This window comes from Phasianus colchicus, chromosome 12 (genome assembly GCF_987193195.1).
Source record: "Phasianus colchicus chromosome 12, bPhaCol1.hap1.1, whole genome shotgun sequence".
In the NCBI taxonomy this organism is placed as follows: domain Eukaryota; kingdom Metazoa; phylum Chordata; class Aves; order Galliformes; family Phasianidae; genus Phasianus; species Phasianus colchicus.
In genome coordinates, this window is record NC_143447.1 from 16017445 (window position 1) to 16031918 (window position 14474).

A 14474-nucleotide genomic window follows, 5' to 3' on the forward strand; every position below is an offset into this window, starting at 1 on the left:
CTTCTACAGTACTGACTGATCTTAAAAGATTTTCAGAATAAGGTGCCCTGTTTTTATGAAAAAGCCCTATTGACAAAGATCTTCAGGTAAGGTTAGAAACTGGAGTATCATGACCGATCAAAAAGCTAGCACAAATCTTATGGCTTTTCATAATTTATATAATTGAAATTGCTGGGGTTTATGGGTTTGTTTATTAGCTCTGTGTACAACAATCAGAGATGTAAGATTAGAAAGATTTAACACACTATACTTGATGTTATAGGAAAACGACTTCTGGATAATTCACTGAAAATTTGATGCCCTCCTCAAGAAGATATGAAACACTGTGAGAAAGCAAGTCAGATAAGGTCTCAAGATATCTCCCCTCACCCAAATGGGAAGTTGTTGTTAGTAGCATGAAGACCTGATCCATCTCTGCTGCAGAGATCCTGAGGAAGCTCTGAGGTGAAGCAGAGCACAGATGTTGTACACCAGTGTTCTGCTGCTGAAAGGGGATAAATGACTAATGGCTTTCACAAAAGGCCAAACAAAGTGTCATAAGATCCTAAAAGTGCCTAAGATGTGTTTCAGCATTTTTTCTATAATTATCTCACTTCTAGGCCAAACTTGACAGAAAACCCATTTGGTTTTGTGAGAAATACTCTTGTTTAGGAATGCAGATGTTGCTGGGACTCAGAAGGAAGCCTACTTTCATTTGGCCAGCTGTCTCCTAACAAGATGTCCACAGACTCTTCATTGTACCCTTAACACTTAATCCAGACAGACAATGACTTAATGCTAGCTCTTGACACAAATAGACACTGCACTGTATGGAATAAGCTGAAGCCATCAAAATATTTCTCATTTGAGAGTAAATGCATCTGAACCTAAGTTTGGGAGTCTGCTGAGTAAACACTACCAAAGGAGAAATAAACATTTTCCATTGGCCTGAACTACCTTAACTCTCTCAGCTGCAGGAAGAAAATACAGAGCAAGAGAAAAAGGAATGTTTAGCTGTAATTTAGAGGATGGAAATTTTCTCTTCGTTTTTAGAGGATCTCACAATATCTGACCACAGTCATGTGTGCTAGTTGATATCTACCCCTTACCCAAAAATATGTTCAGACAGATGGAGAGTGAGATTGCTGGGATGTGATTATCAAAAATAAAACCACAGACCTGGATGAGCTAATGTTGTTCCAGATGCATTATCTTATGATCTCCAGGAAGAGAGAAAAGGAAGATAGAATCCTCCCTTAGAGAGGACTTTCAGCAGGCTTAATCTCCCCACTGCATGAGAAGAAATTGCTGCCTAAAACTGGAAGGGATCTCTGAGTCAAAATGAGAAAAAAAGCCAGGTCTGAAGGAGCAGCAGACAAACTGCAGAGTGAATCCAAAGTTTTCATTGGTCTGTAATGACACAAAAGGATCCCAGAGACCTTTCTCTACTCTGTATTTTTCAGAAAATGATGGCCTACTCTTTTTCTTCCTATTTACTCCCCCTCCTCCCCCCCCAGGTCACCTTTACTCTTTCCCCCAAAAATCTTTCTAGCTTGCATACTACAAAACTCAGCCAAAATCAAACCTTCCAAAAAACTTTTCAGGGGAATATTTTCAAATAAAATCCCACTGAATGGGACGGCACTTAAGGCATTCAAAGAAGGGCTGCTTTTGAACAGATTTCACTTTAGAAATACTTCCAGAACAACTGTCATATCTTTAAAGCCCTCTGACTCTCCTGGAGAGGAGTGGCTGTGTCAGATGCAACACACAGGGCACTGCAGTGGGGCCCACTTTGGTGTCTGTGCCTTTGACCCATGGGCCACTGAGCTCACCAAAGATGTGTCTGCTCTCCAAGGGACATTCAAAGCTCCAGGCATGTCCCACAGCCACTGCAGGGATGGCTCTCTGCCCCAACAGTGACCATTAGCTGAACACTTTGAAAACCAAAGGTCATTGGAATGCCCTGGCAATATTCATATGCTTGAAAAGCACCTGGGTACCTTTGTGTACCCAGACGTTACTGCTCTTACATAAAACCAAGAATTTGCTTTTTAAAACAGGATACATTTTTTCTCTCTTATGCATGTCATATAAGCCAGTTTCTCTGCCTTCAAAAGAGTTATCTCATATTTAAAATAATGTGGTAGGGAGCAGAATTCATTCCTCAGTAAGCTGTAGGGCGAAAAAGCTGTGAAGCAAAGGATGCTTTGACCATTGTTTCCTCATTGTTAAAAGGTGAAAACCTCAGACAGCAGGGAAAAAAAAAGAGAGAGAGAGAGAGAGAGAGAGAGACAGTTTTAAGGGCTTTTAAAATATCTAATGCTCCAAGATCTAAATTGGCCAGGAGCCAAGCGATGTCTTAAAGGGACAAGCACTTTATTATACTTTCTAATTCTTCCAAAGTCTGTCTGTAGGATATATGAGATGGCTCTAATATGACTACTCTATTCTCATCCTCCAGTGGAATACTCTGGTCTCAGCTCATAAATTGAAAATGGAAAATCAGTAAATCAGCGTGGACTGTTTCAGAGGGACATTGTGAATTTCCAGTCAAATCTTCTGGTTTATCTTAAATATTTCATCTTAATGTCACCTTTAGAAAAATCTTTCATTCAAGTAAGTTACAACATCTACTTCTAAACTGATTACACTCCCCCACTGACCTTCTGGAGAAAGGCTTCCACTGCAGTACAAATACCACATTGGCAGCAATCTGTTATAGCTCAGGAAGACAACATTTTGGCACTATGATGATCCTTAAAACCATCCCAAGACACGTTGCAATGAACAAATAAGGCAAGAGGAAGTCCTCATCACCGTCACACAGAGCATACATTGCAGTGGCTCTTGTCTAAGGCTCCTTTTCAGGGTCTACCATATCTGGGAAGGATTTCCATATCCTTTATATCAGCATTACCAGCACACCAATATTCATCATAACTTGCTAGGCCAGACTACTTTTCTGCGTTGCCACGTTTCAGCAGTCTGAGAACAAGAAGCCAAGGAGATGCAGTAGAGGTGAGAAGGATTAAAAGAGAGAGATACAGATGAATATCCTCAATGAGTCTCTCAGGTAAAGCCCAACTGAATCTTCTAATAGTAGGAATAGCCACATCCTCCCCTGAGGAGGAACGTTTCCCAAAAGCCCAAAGAAATGCCCAAAAGGAAAAGCTTTAACTGAAAAACTGTATCATGAAATGCATTATCAATGTCATTCATTCCAACCAATGCCAGTTGTACTGGGCAACAAACAATAGGTGCTTGAAATGCAATTCTTTATTCTGCTGCTAAAACTATTGAGGACTTACCTGAGAAATACGTGCTATAGAATTGTTCAGCAGCTTGGCTCTGCCCTCTCCCTTCCCACCCTGGACTTATTCTTTTGTCATCTGAGGGGAGATGACTTTGTTTTTCAGGACTTTAAATGAAGCCAGGAATTTCCATGGCTGCTTATTTATACAGAGCTATACTCCACAGTTAATTCACCCTGACAAGAATGATGTTGAGCTTTCTTGCCATATGATCTTGTATTTAAGATCCTGTCAGTTTTGAGGACTCTAAATAAACCTTCTTTTAAATATTTAATACTCTTCTGTGATATATGCCTTTAGGCTCTAAGCCTGGTCCAACCATCAAAACTTAAGAGTTTTCTATATTCCTCATCACCACAATCTTCCCACATAAATTAAATTTGCACTTCAATTTCTACAGTGGATTCCAAGTTGTTTTCCTCTCATTCTCTATTCCCCTATATCTAGGAAAAAAATAAAAAGCTTAGTTCCTTCTACAGGACTTCTGAGGTCTTTGCATGGTAAATCCACCCCATTCCTAAAAATAAATAGCCAGAATATTTTATGGCAATGTTTCTGACACTGTAAAATGATCAAGTTTTCTATATCTTGCTTCCTTTTCTTTTTCCTTTTTTTTTTTTTTTTTTTTTTTTTTAAGAACTTGCACATGGAATGGTAAAACAAGTCAAAGAAAGGATGATTTTTTCTGTCTACTTCTCTGACCTTGTGACTTCCTCCCTTTTGTCCTGGTAACTACAGAAATAAGAGAAACAACAGAGTCCCTGACACGGAACAGAGATCTTCATCGAGTAAACAGAAGCCACCTTGCAATGTTGACCCATTGAAACGCCATGGTAAATGCAGGCTTTGACCAAAGCAGCAATAGCTCGATGCTCTGGTCCTTCACCCAGCTCACTAAAAGAATCAGATGTTAGAGCTCTTCCTTTGAATAAGATTAAGAGAGGCTTGGACCTCTGCCTCCACTATATACAACTATAACAAACTATACAGACCTGTGTAACCTCAGGTCAACTCATTCAGGCTTCTCAACACTGGGAAGGGAAAAGAGGCTGAAGCTGGTAAATCCTTGGGAATTCCTTTCCCAACCAGCAGCTTCATCAACCAACAGAATTCACAAGGTATATAAGGACTGGGTCCTCCTAGGCAAGAGTTTTTTGCTCCCTGATGCTTCAGTTCCTGCTGTACTTTCCCTGTCCCTTCTTATCTGTGCTTCTGGATGTGTCACACACCCTCTTACTTAACATGAATCACAGGATGTGCTCTGCGGAGAATCCCAAGCAGATGGGATACATGCCACACACCCCAGCCACAGTTACTCCCAAAAGTAAAAACACTAGAAAGGGCCTGCATGAAATGAACACATAACTAAAACAAAATAAAAGTATGTGTAAGGTTCTGTTCAAGAGAGCTTCCAAGAAGTTAATTCCTAACAGCTAGAACAAAAAAATAAAATAAAATAAAAAATCAGACTTTACAGAACTAGGCAAAATTGCCTTTGAGTGTCAGCAATGAACACTGTATATTCTTCTAAGACTTCTCAGTCCAACTGTCAGCTGTCTGTTTTCTTTCTGCTATGTGCAGAGTTTATACAGACACTCCCAGAGGAGCCTTTAATTGCATGTCATGACAAGTCTCCCAACCTCTTTGCAGCTCTTCCACTTAACACATAGTGTAAACTCACCCAATCTCCCTTCACTTTCTCCTTCCTGGATTTCTCCCTTGAAGCTCTATGGAGGCCTGTGTTGAAGCTGCATTATGATGGAGTGGACCCAGTGGAGAACTCTATAAAAAGCATCCAACCCATTTATCACGACAGATGTCTTTAACAAGTCTACATAAACCTCACGTGTTGAAGAGTCTTAACCTGTGACTCAGTCACAAAACTAAAACCTGAAGTAACTAAGAAAGACTTTTTTCCATCACTTAGTCCTACAGTTTTTCCATCGTTGGTGCAAGAATGTCACTAGATTTTACTAACGACAGCACTGAGTGGTCCCAGCAGAGAGACATCACCGTTAGAGAGAGAGCTATGCAAACACAGAGCCTGTCCCTGCCCCAGAGTTCTTATAATATAAATAGTAAAGACAGTGGGAGGGAAAATAGAAGCACAGTGAGGTGAAACGTGTTGCTCGAGATGACACGACAGCTCAGGAGTCACTGCAGAGTATTGCCTCCCTGCGTGTTTCTGTAAGAAGTTTGGCTTTGCATTTGAAAAAAAAAAAAAATGTCAAAGCAATTCTCATGGCAAAGATTTTGTAGTCTGGTTATACTTGTAATGGAACTGTGTAGAACATCGTGTCCCAGTTGATCTGCTTTTGTGATTCTCAGAGCAAATTTCCTCAATATTCAAGTGAAAGAGACATTTCTTTTTTATTGTTGCTGCTTCAAACCAGCATCCAAAAATTAAGTTGCTAGAGTGAAAGAACTGTATGTTTGCAACTGATTCCTCCCCCATCCACTGCAGCCATGGTTTAACAGCACATTTAAGCACATGTTTAACCACACAAGTAGCTCTATGCCCATCAATGAAACTACCTGCACTTAAAATTAAGCACTTGTTTAAGGGCAAGATGTAGAGAGACACATAGTGGGATTTTAAAAACCCCTTGAGTATTCAGTGGAAGTTAGGTGCTTAATGCACTTAAGAGACATTAGAAAATCCCATTGAGATGGTGTATCTGCAGCTGAATGCCTCTGGAAGTCTGGCAGTGAGGCTCAGAATGACACAGCAATCAGCTGCAGCAAGAATTACACCTCTAAAGAAGTCCCGATTGCACAGAGAATTTGCAGGAGATACGGCTAGAAGTGGTGGAGGATTGGCTGCATTTTCTAAAGGACATTTTGGAACCACCCTGTACAACAGTCACAGGCCTCACTCCTCTCCTCCCATCCTATCTTACTCAATTCTCCAATGGAACCATCTCCATGTTCCTCCTTGCTGACCAATCCTGTCCTGATCCTTCGAAGGGGACCCAAGAGACCCAGGGACAAACAGCTCACACTCAGCACAATCTCCATCCTCACAGCCCTACTACACACCCAGCAACACATCCAAATGCCTGAGGCCAGAAGCTAAACAAACACACCTAACAAAGCAATATAATTTTTCTAAGCTTACGAGAAGAAGGTGACTGGAAGCCACAGGTATGAACCCCTACAGGACAGCAAGCCGAGGAGATAAGCCCCCGCTTTCCACACAAGCTAACAGAGGTCACGCTGGCCAGAGTTTGAATCTTTCTGGCAAGCAGCTCACTGCAGCTCTACACCTGGCTGGGTTTAATTTGTTATTTATGTCAGCTTTGCATATTTGTAAAGTTCAAGGGTTTATTGCCCTGGCCTGACCTTGCCAAGTCAGAGCTCACATGTGGTTCTCTAGTAGCAATTTCTTTCTAATAAACTTTACTTGAAAGAACATGTGTGATAGATTTTGTTGATGATTAAAAAGAATGGGGCTATGTTCATTGTTAGCCAAGCTGGTTTTGAAGTTTTGTTGGAAGTCACCTCTGTTCTCATTTTTTAAAAAATGTCCCCTTCCCCCCTCACCCCTTTATTTTACTGCACACCCTAATTGTGTTTCATGTTGAAGCATGTAGCATTGTTTGTGTCTATACAGTAAAGACACTCCCCCCACCATGTGCTTATTAAGATCATTAAATTAAATAACATTATTCAGAGTTGTTCTTTAATCAGAGCATGTGCAAGCAACCAAAACCTGGGCGCACACAAAGCATGAAAATGCAAGTCTCTGATGTACAGACATGCAGAAAGCAACCGATGCCTGATGCACTTTTCACAGGCCCCAAAGACTGTTGCACCCAATATATTTTTTTCCACATCAACAAAGGAAACAAATATTTTCTGTCCTTAGGAGCTCCGATCCTAGCTTCACTGGAAACAACAGCAAATTCATTTTGCCTTCAGAGGGCTCAGAAATTCACCCCCTTATGCCCAAAAACAAATAAGCAGCGGTTCCCTGAGTAGTGGAACTTCTAAAACCTGCTATTTTGGGCTTTCTGCGTGGTAGATTCTCCTGTGGCTAAGAACATGATTGTGCCTGTGGTTTTTTACCTCGATACATTTACAGGGAACAATTCCAACCCCCTGGGTGCCACACAAACTTGAGTGCTAGATGCATTGTGGGGATTGCTATAACCTAGCACTTTGTGCTTTTGCCCACGAGCCTATTTTTAATCCAGCTCTGCCTATCCTGCTGCCAAGTGTGGTTGATACTGTCCATCAAGTTTAAAAGTTATTAGGAGCAGAGAGATAGACAGACAATCAGATTGTAAAATCCAGCTGAAAGCATTATAACACTGCTAGCGCATCCGAAAATACTCTCCTCCCCTACAACTCCATTTTCCCACAGCTTGTTCCATTTCCAGCTTGGGCCCCAATTCTGAAGAGACAGCATTAAGGAAGTTTTCATCTGATGCATGCCAACAAGTTAGCATGTGCTTTTGTGATTACTTGAAGAGCATGTATGTACAAGTACTCTCCGGAATCAACAGCTTCGATTGTAAATCATTCGAGGCAGGATTGCCATTTATTAAATTCATGCACAACGACCTGCCTGAGATCCCTAACGCTGCTGTAAAATGACTAAATAAGTATATAATACTGACATTCATGCTCTGACAGCAGCCACAAGACTTCCCATTAAATGAAGAGCTCAAGAGGCAATTGTGTCTAACAGGCAAAGCAGGGACTGGGAAACTGAATTTCTGGTTGTTGCTTGCTGAGTGAGGCCAGGATGCTCTGTGGGTTACTTCTGCCTGGAAATATCAGCTCCATGCTCCTCTGTGTACGGGACACTGGCCTAAGAAATTGACAGCCTGACACAAGCCTTTACTTTTGCTAGGTGGCAAACACTTGTTGGAATCATGTTTATTGTGGGTTGGCCCAGGAAAGCTGCAGGGCAATCAGCAACAATCAGCAGTGTGCCATCTGAGTGTAAGAGCTCAGCCTTCAGTCCTATCAGTCCTATCTGACATTTGCTTTCCCCGAATCTTAAAATCTCCTTGTTTATCTTCTGTTTGTATGAGATGACTTTTCAGAGGAGCTAGGCAACTTCAGCAAACCTTAACCAACATTTATGCACGTATGCATATATCTGCACAACTCCAAATACTTCTTTTTCTCTTTCCTTTCTCTTCTGTTTCATTGGTACATCTGCTGTCTCTGTCTCCATATGCAGTCTTACTTTTCCCATCTCTTTCTCCTTTCAAGTCTTCCTCTCACATCATTTTAGCTCTAAGTATCGCTCCCTGACCCTACTAACATCACATTTTAATCAGATAGCACCTCCTTTTCCTCTTGCAAAACTCTGTTATATCGTTCACACTTGAAATGCAACAGATAGTTTAGCAAGAGCACATTTTTGCAAGGAGCAACCAAATAAAGGGGATCCAAAGCCAACTAAAGAGCCCCGCTTTCAAAAGGGTACAACAGAGAGTAAAGTGAAATTAGAGTTTCTAAAGAAAGCTGGAAAAGTTTCAGCAAAGTCTTAGCCCTCATTCTGATTACAGCTTAATTGGACACCCTGGTGTTTGAAGGGGCTCAGTGGAAAATAAAACAAATGTGCCTATTGTTCTTAGAATAAGTATTATAATAATAATCATTCTTTAAGCATCAGTAGTGCCTTTCATCTAAGGGCCATAAAGCACTGTGCAAACATTAATGAACTAAGCCTCTCAGTGCTCCTGTAAACAAGGTAGATATTTTAGACCCGTTTTTAAATGAAGAGTGAGGTCCAACAAAGACAACAGCAGTATGTTTCTTATGTTTGCAATTGGTTACTTAAATCTGTGCATAACTAGACCCAATGTAAGCATCGTCTGATTTTCAGAAGTAATAAGTAACCTTAGTTCCAATGGCTTTTGGAAGCATGTAGCATCTTTAAAGCTCAATTCCCACTTCAGCTGCTTTAAAAGTACACGCTTAGATGCCTCTCAAGATCTCTGTCAGAATCAAGCAACAAGCCTTGCAAGGATCAGAGGAATTTAGGACTCCTGGTTCCTAGTCCCTTCATCTACACAGTAGTCTGCCATGATTTCTGTAGCATAGCTATTATCCCATAAAGACCTAGCCAGTCTTCACTTTCAGCATGAGCAATTCTATTGAATACAATACTGAACACAGTGAATACAGTTGATTTGGTGTGCACAGGTATCTACAGGATTTAACCTCACACACTTCCCTTTCTAGACTTTAGTAGATATACTTGGATGGCTTCATATAATCACTCAATAATTTTAAATATGAAGTGGAGCTAAATCCCCAAGAAACTTTGCTTCATCACACATGCTAACTATCTGGAGATTGGTTAAGAAATTTGTAAGCATCATTTCCCATGCATTGGCTTAACAAGAAGCTTTTATCCTTGCTTTCAGCCAATCCCAGTGCTAAACAGAACACTGCCCAATTTATTTTTTTAACAAGGTTCTCTGCTATTGAAACCAGTATGAAGTGCAATTTATGGGCTTAACATTCAACTGTTAAATTATCCTCCCAACATCTTTCCAGGCCACTCTCTTAGCTCTTCAGAAGAATATTTTATTGGAAAGGGTAAATGTATAAAAATCTACTGTTAAAACACTTAACAAATCTCCCCTGTCAAGCCAGTAAACTGTAGTCCATCCACTCTGATCTGAGATTGCTGTTTCCCTGCTCCCCCCTCCCCACCTCCCTTTTCTTTGTTTAAAATATGCTGACCACACAGTGACCTCTCGTAACCCATTGGTCGAAAATTACAACCAGCCACACAAACAAGCAGCTCGAGGTCAGAAAGAGCAGGGTCTGCTAAAAGTTAGTAATCATACATTAATTCCCTGACATAATTAATCAAAATGAACCACCGTTATCTAGCGCGGAACCTTTAACCTATTACAAAGGGGTCAATTTGCAAACCACTTGAGCATGGGAGTTTGGTACAAATAGCATACTCCCTTCATCTGGGATGCCCTAAGTAGGCAAAAATGCCTTTGAAGTCCCAAATCTACCAGATTTAGATATAATTTCATCAATCAAGTTAAAAGGCTGCCTTCCCTCCAAAAAGGATTTCATGTAGATCTGTCATCTAGCTCTGTTCAGTGGGTGACTGAAAATCCATTTGTTAGGCTCTTTTTGTCAGGATGGAGTAGGCTGCAGTTGGCTCTACATGTCAAAATAGCTGAAAGTTTATCAAATTGAAGGCTAAGAGGCATGATTTGTGTAAGAACCTGTGCTGACCTGGTAAAGGAAGCAGTAAATCTCAGCTTTGTTATGCCAATCAGCTTCAATTCTGGAACTTAATTGTGTTTTCATTTGATATGACTATAATTACATCTATATAGTGCATCAGCCACTCACAGTGAATAAGACATAGGACTTCACACGTCTGTACAGCTCCCAGGATCATGCTGCCTCACCATCTTCCGTGCAGTCACCTGAGCAAAGTCCCTGTGAAATAATATTGTCTCCATCCTAAAGGAAGGAACTGATGGCCAGAGAAACACAGCCCTGACCTTTCAAGGATTTCTGTGCTCAGTTCCTTTTCAAATCTTAAATTTCCACCAACATCTGCGTGAGTAAGGCAGCTTGAAAGGAACTGGGAGCCCAAATACTCTTAAGATTTGGGTTTAAATGCCACATCCAAGGTCATGCAGGAGGAACTTGCAGCAAAGAGGAGAGCAGAATCCAGGTCTCTGAAGTCCACTGAATCAACTTTCCTCCATCAGATTTAAGATCCCTACAGTCCACAGAGTCTCCCTTGAGTGTTATCTAATCCTCTTTCATATGTATCAATGCAAACACTCCTCCATATGTATATTTAATGTATTTATTTATTGCATGCAAGAACGGATGAGCTGTAGAGTTTTAGAATATCATCTTATCCAGTGATATCATATATCACACAGGTGAATCTCAAGGGGTTTATGATGTTACCAAGACCCCCAAATAGAATTAATTTTAAGTCATTCACCGAATCTCATTTTCTGTGTCATATAATGTACGACCACAACAAAGATGTCAAAATATTTTAAATGACTTTACATTAGTATTAGTGCAACAACTGCATTTGGAAAGTATCACACCTACTTAAAAAGTTTCTGGGAAATGTAAAACAAAGTCATTGTTAAGGTCAGTGTTTTAGCAGAGGTCACTTGAACTACAATTCCCAATATGCACGTGGAGTTGACATGTCTGGCTTTTAAAACAAAATCACAATTCATCATCTGAATGTCAGATCTGTGGCTTATGAGTTCCTGGTGTCTGAATGATTATGACACTTATAAAGTATATTTTATTATTACAGCCCACTCATTGCCACTCTCCATATGTGAAGTGATGGATATTTTAAATGTAATTCTACTTATTTATATTTATATCTTACTAGTGACAGGTAAAAAGCATCAACAAATCACTGCAATTTTTAACTAGTCAGAGACAAGATTTATTTTTAGTATATTTAGTATGCATACTGCAGTTATTAGGAAGAGTGATTCCCACCCAGAGAATCATTGTTTAGTCACGTTTAATTAAAGCAAACTCCCCAAAAAAGGAACCTCAAAACACACAGAAATGTCACACAAAGGTAAAAGGGACAATGGTAGAAATAGACTGCAGCATCTCCCTGGGCTGGAAGTGGCTGCTGGAATTTGAAGGGCTAAAGAAAAAGGTGAGATTGCCTTCAACATACTATTTATTCAGAATGTTACCATTTCAGACTACTTAATTAAGTACGTAATTCATTTATTAAGATGCTTCTGAACATTAATTGTTAAAAAGAAGTTAAGGCTGCAATAATAAATAGAGTCCTGCAGTTCTTGCTCAGGTTCCTATTTGACCATCTAATTTTCCGTAGAACTGTGAGTAAACAACCTTTGCAATTAAAGACAGGTAATGACAAAAATGTGTTCACATACGGAGGTGTTCCTGGACAGAAAAAACATTTTGGCAGAGCATCTAACATATGCGCTTTTGCTGCAGTGCTATTATAATCAAGACAAGTGAGCTTTGTACCGTCTGTAAGACTTTTGTCATTACTGCAGAGACCTTCAAGAAATGCAATGCTTCTTTCCCATCAGCTGGCATAGTTTCCTAAGACACCTTGACATGCTGCCAGACAAACCTACTGCCTGCCTCTGCTCCACTCTACGCACTGCATGATCCACTACAAACTGCTGAAACCCTCACTTTGCAAGTGCCTAAAATGGATACAACTATAATTAATGACCTCTGGGGTCTCTGATAAAGCTATTTAGCATTTGCCAGGCACTTTGTGGGCTTTTGGGTCAAAAACAGTAACAGCAAGGTAGTATTATGAAGTTTCATCCTCAAGTTATAATAATATTTAATAGCAGGATCTTCACGTCGTTAGAAATAAAATCACATTGCAGAAATGTATAACAAAGAAAATGAAACTGAACGCATCACACATTCAAACAGACTTCAGGGTTTACAACTTACAATCATAGAATTAGTAAGGTTGGAAATGACCTCTGAGATCATCTAGTCCAATCATCCACCTGCCACTAATACTGCCCACGAGTTATGTTCCTCTGTGCCGCATCCCCACAGTTCTTGAACAACTCCAGGGATGGTGACACACCGCCTCCGTGGGCAGCCTGTGCGAATGCCTCACCACTCTTCCTGAGAAGAAGTGTTTCCTAATATCCAGTCTGAACCTCCCCTGGTTGAGGCTCTTGAGGCTCTCATCCTATCACTCTTACCCAGGAAAAGAGGCCAACTCCCACTTTGCCACAACCTCCTTTCAGGAAGTTGTAGGGAGCAATAAGGACTCCCATGGGCCTCCTCTCCTCCAGACTAAACTTGGATATGTTTTCTAGACCTGGACAATCACACAGCAATAAACCTGCTCTTACATAAGTAACTTCTGCAGCTGTTAACAAATGTGAAACAAGTGTGAAAATGCCAACTGCAGCACCTTACTTGCAATGCGAGGTTGCTCCAAGGTATGAATTATCTTGAGCTGATTCAGTAACATCACATGAAGGACAAAGAGGTTGCTGGTAGCTCATTCTGCAATGCTGTTTGAGCTGCAAGGGCTTATGAGTCACACTCCGGAGAGTCTGCAAGGAAAAACACGTTACATTTTCCAGGCCACCAAAACTCAAAGTGAGAAATATACATGTGTTCAACCCATTCCCTCCCCAACACACGCAGTTTCAACCCCTGTGGGATAGGGAATTTATTCGTTAATTCTTGAGCTTAAGTCTTCATCTGAGGAAGAGATGAGCATCGAAGTCTCTCCTCTCATCTCGCATGGAGATGAAAGTTTCTCAGTTGGCCTCTTCACTGCAGCCTCCCCCTTCCAGGAAGAGATGAATCCCCATGGAAGAAATCCGAAACCTCTGGCCACCCAGCATATCCATCAGAAATAAAAACATCTTCACTGAGAAAATGCATGCGTAGAACAGAGCACAATGCAAGGCGAGCTCTGCTTGCACAGAGCGGTAGGAAATGAAAGGTAAAAGCCAAAAAAGCCAAACGGAGTGGTGTTGAGATAACAACAGGACATTGTTTTGATCCCAGGAGATCCTGTGGTTTTTCTTTTTAATAGTGTCACATAGAGTAACTTATAAAGGAGGCAGGGAAGGTGACACAATTTTATAACTCTGCGGGGGCTTCACACCATGGGACAAGATTCCTATTGTACAGAGGAATATTGGAAAGAAAAGGGGGAAAGGAAAAAAAAAAAGCTTGCAAAGCAGATCTAAAATTACACCTATTCTCAAGGAAGATACAAATCTAGGCCAAAAGGATTGCTCATTACAATGAACTCCTAGGAACTTTTCTAGCAAATGCTTCACAGGTATTTATCAACTGAGCCCAGGGCAGGTGAGGAGGATCAGAAAGAAAGAAAAACAGCTTGCTTTCTCTCCACAACTCTCTCAGCCCATTTTCTACAATTGTAGAACTTCTAGCAAGTGTGGCCAGGCCTTCTCTACCCAGAGATACTATACTATGCATCAAGAGGGCTTTTAGCTCTCCCTGTTCCTCGGTCCCACCATTGGCAGCAGGGGTAGGCTCCCATTGCACCAATGGGCTCTGTATCACCTAAGAAGGATGCTCTGCCTCATACACACAACACCAACAAATCAGTTGCAAACCTCAAGCCAAAATGTGGAACAAACCCAAGATAACACCACTCTCTTATGAAAGAAACTCATAAACAGTTAA

At 40.8% G+C, this 14474-nt stretch overlaps 1 long non-coding RNA gene across 2 annotated transcripts in view; it reads right to left on the reverse strand.

Annotated features, from left to right (window-relative positions):
- Positions 1-14474, reverse strand: part of LOC116225577 (uncharacterized) — a 267476-nt gene that overhangs the window by 95899 nt on the left and 157103 nt on the right. The window contains exon 4 of one of the 2 annotated variants that reach the window (XR_016470464.1): positions 13224-13363. This is a non-coding gene — a long non-coding RNA (uncharacterized LOC116225577). Of the gene's footprint in view, positions 1-13218; positions 13364-14474 lie in introns of both variants that reach the window. The other variant, XR_016470465.1, reaches the window with a different exon arrangement.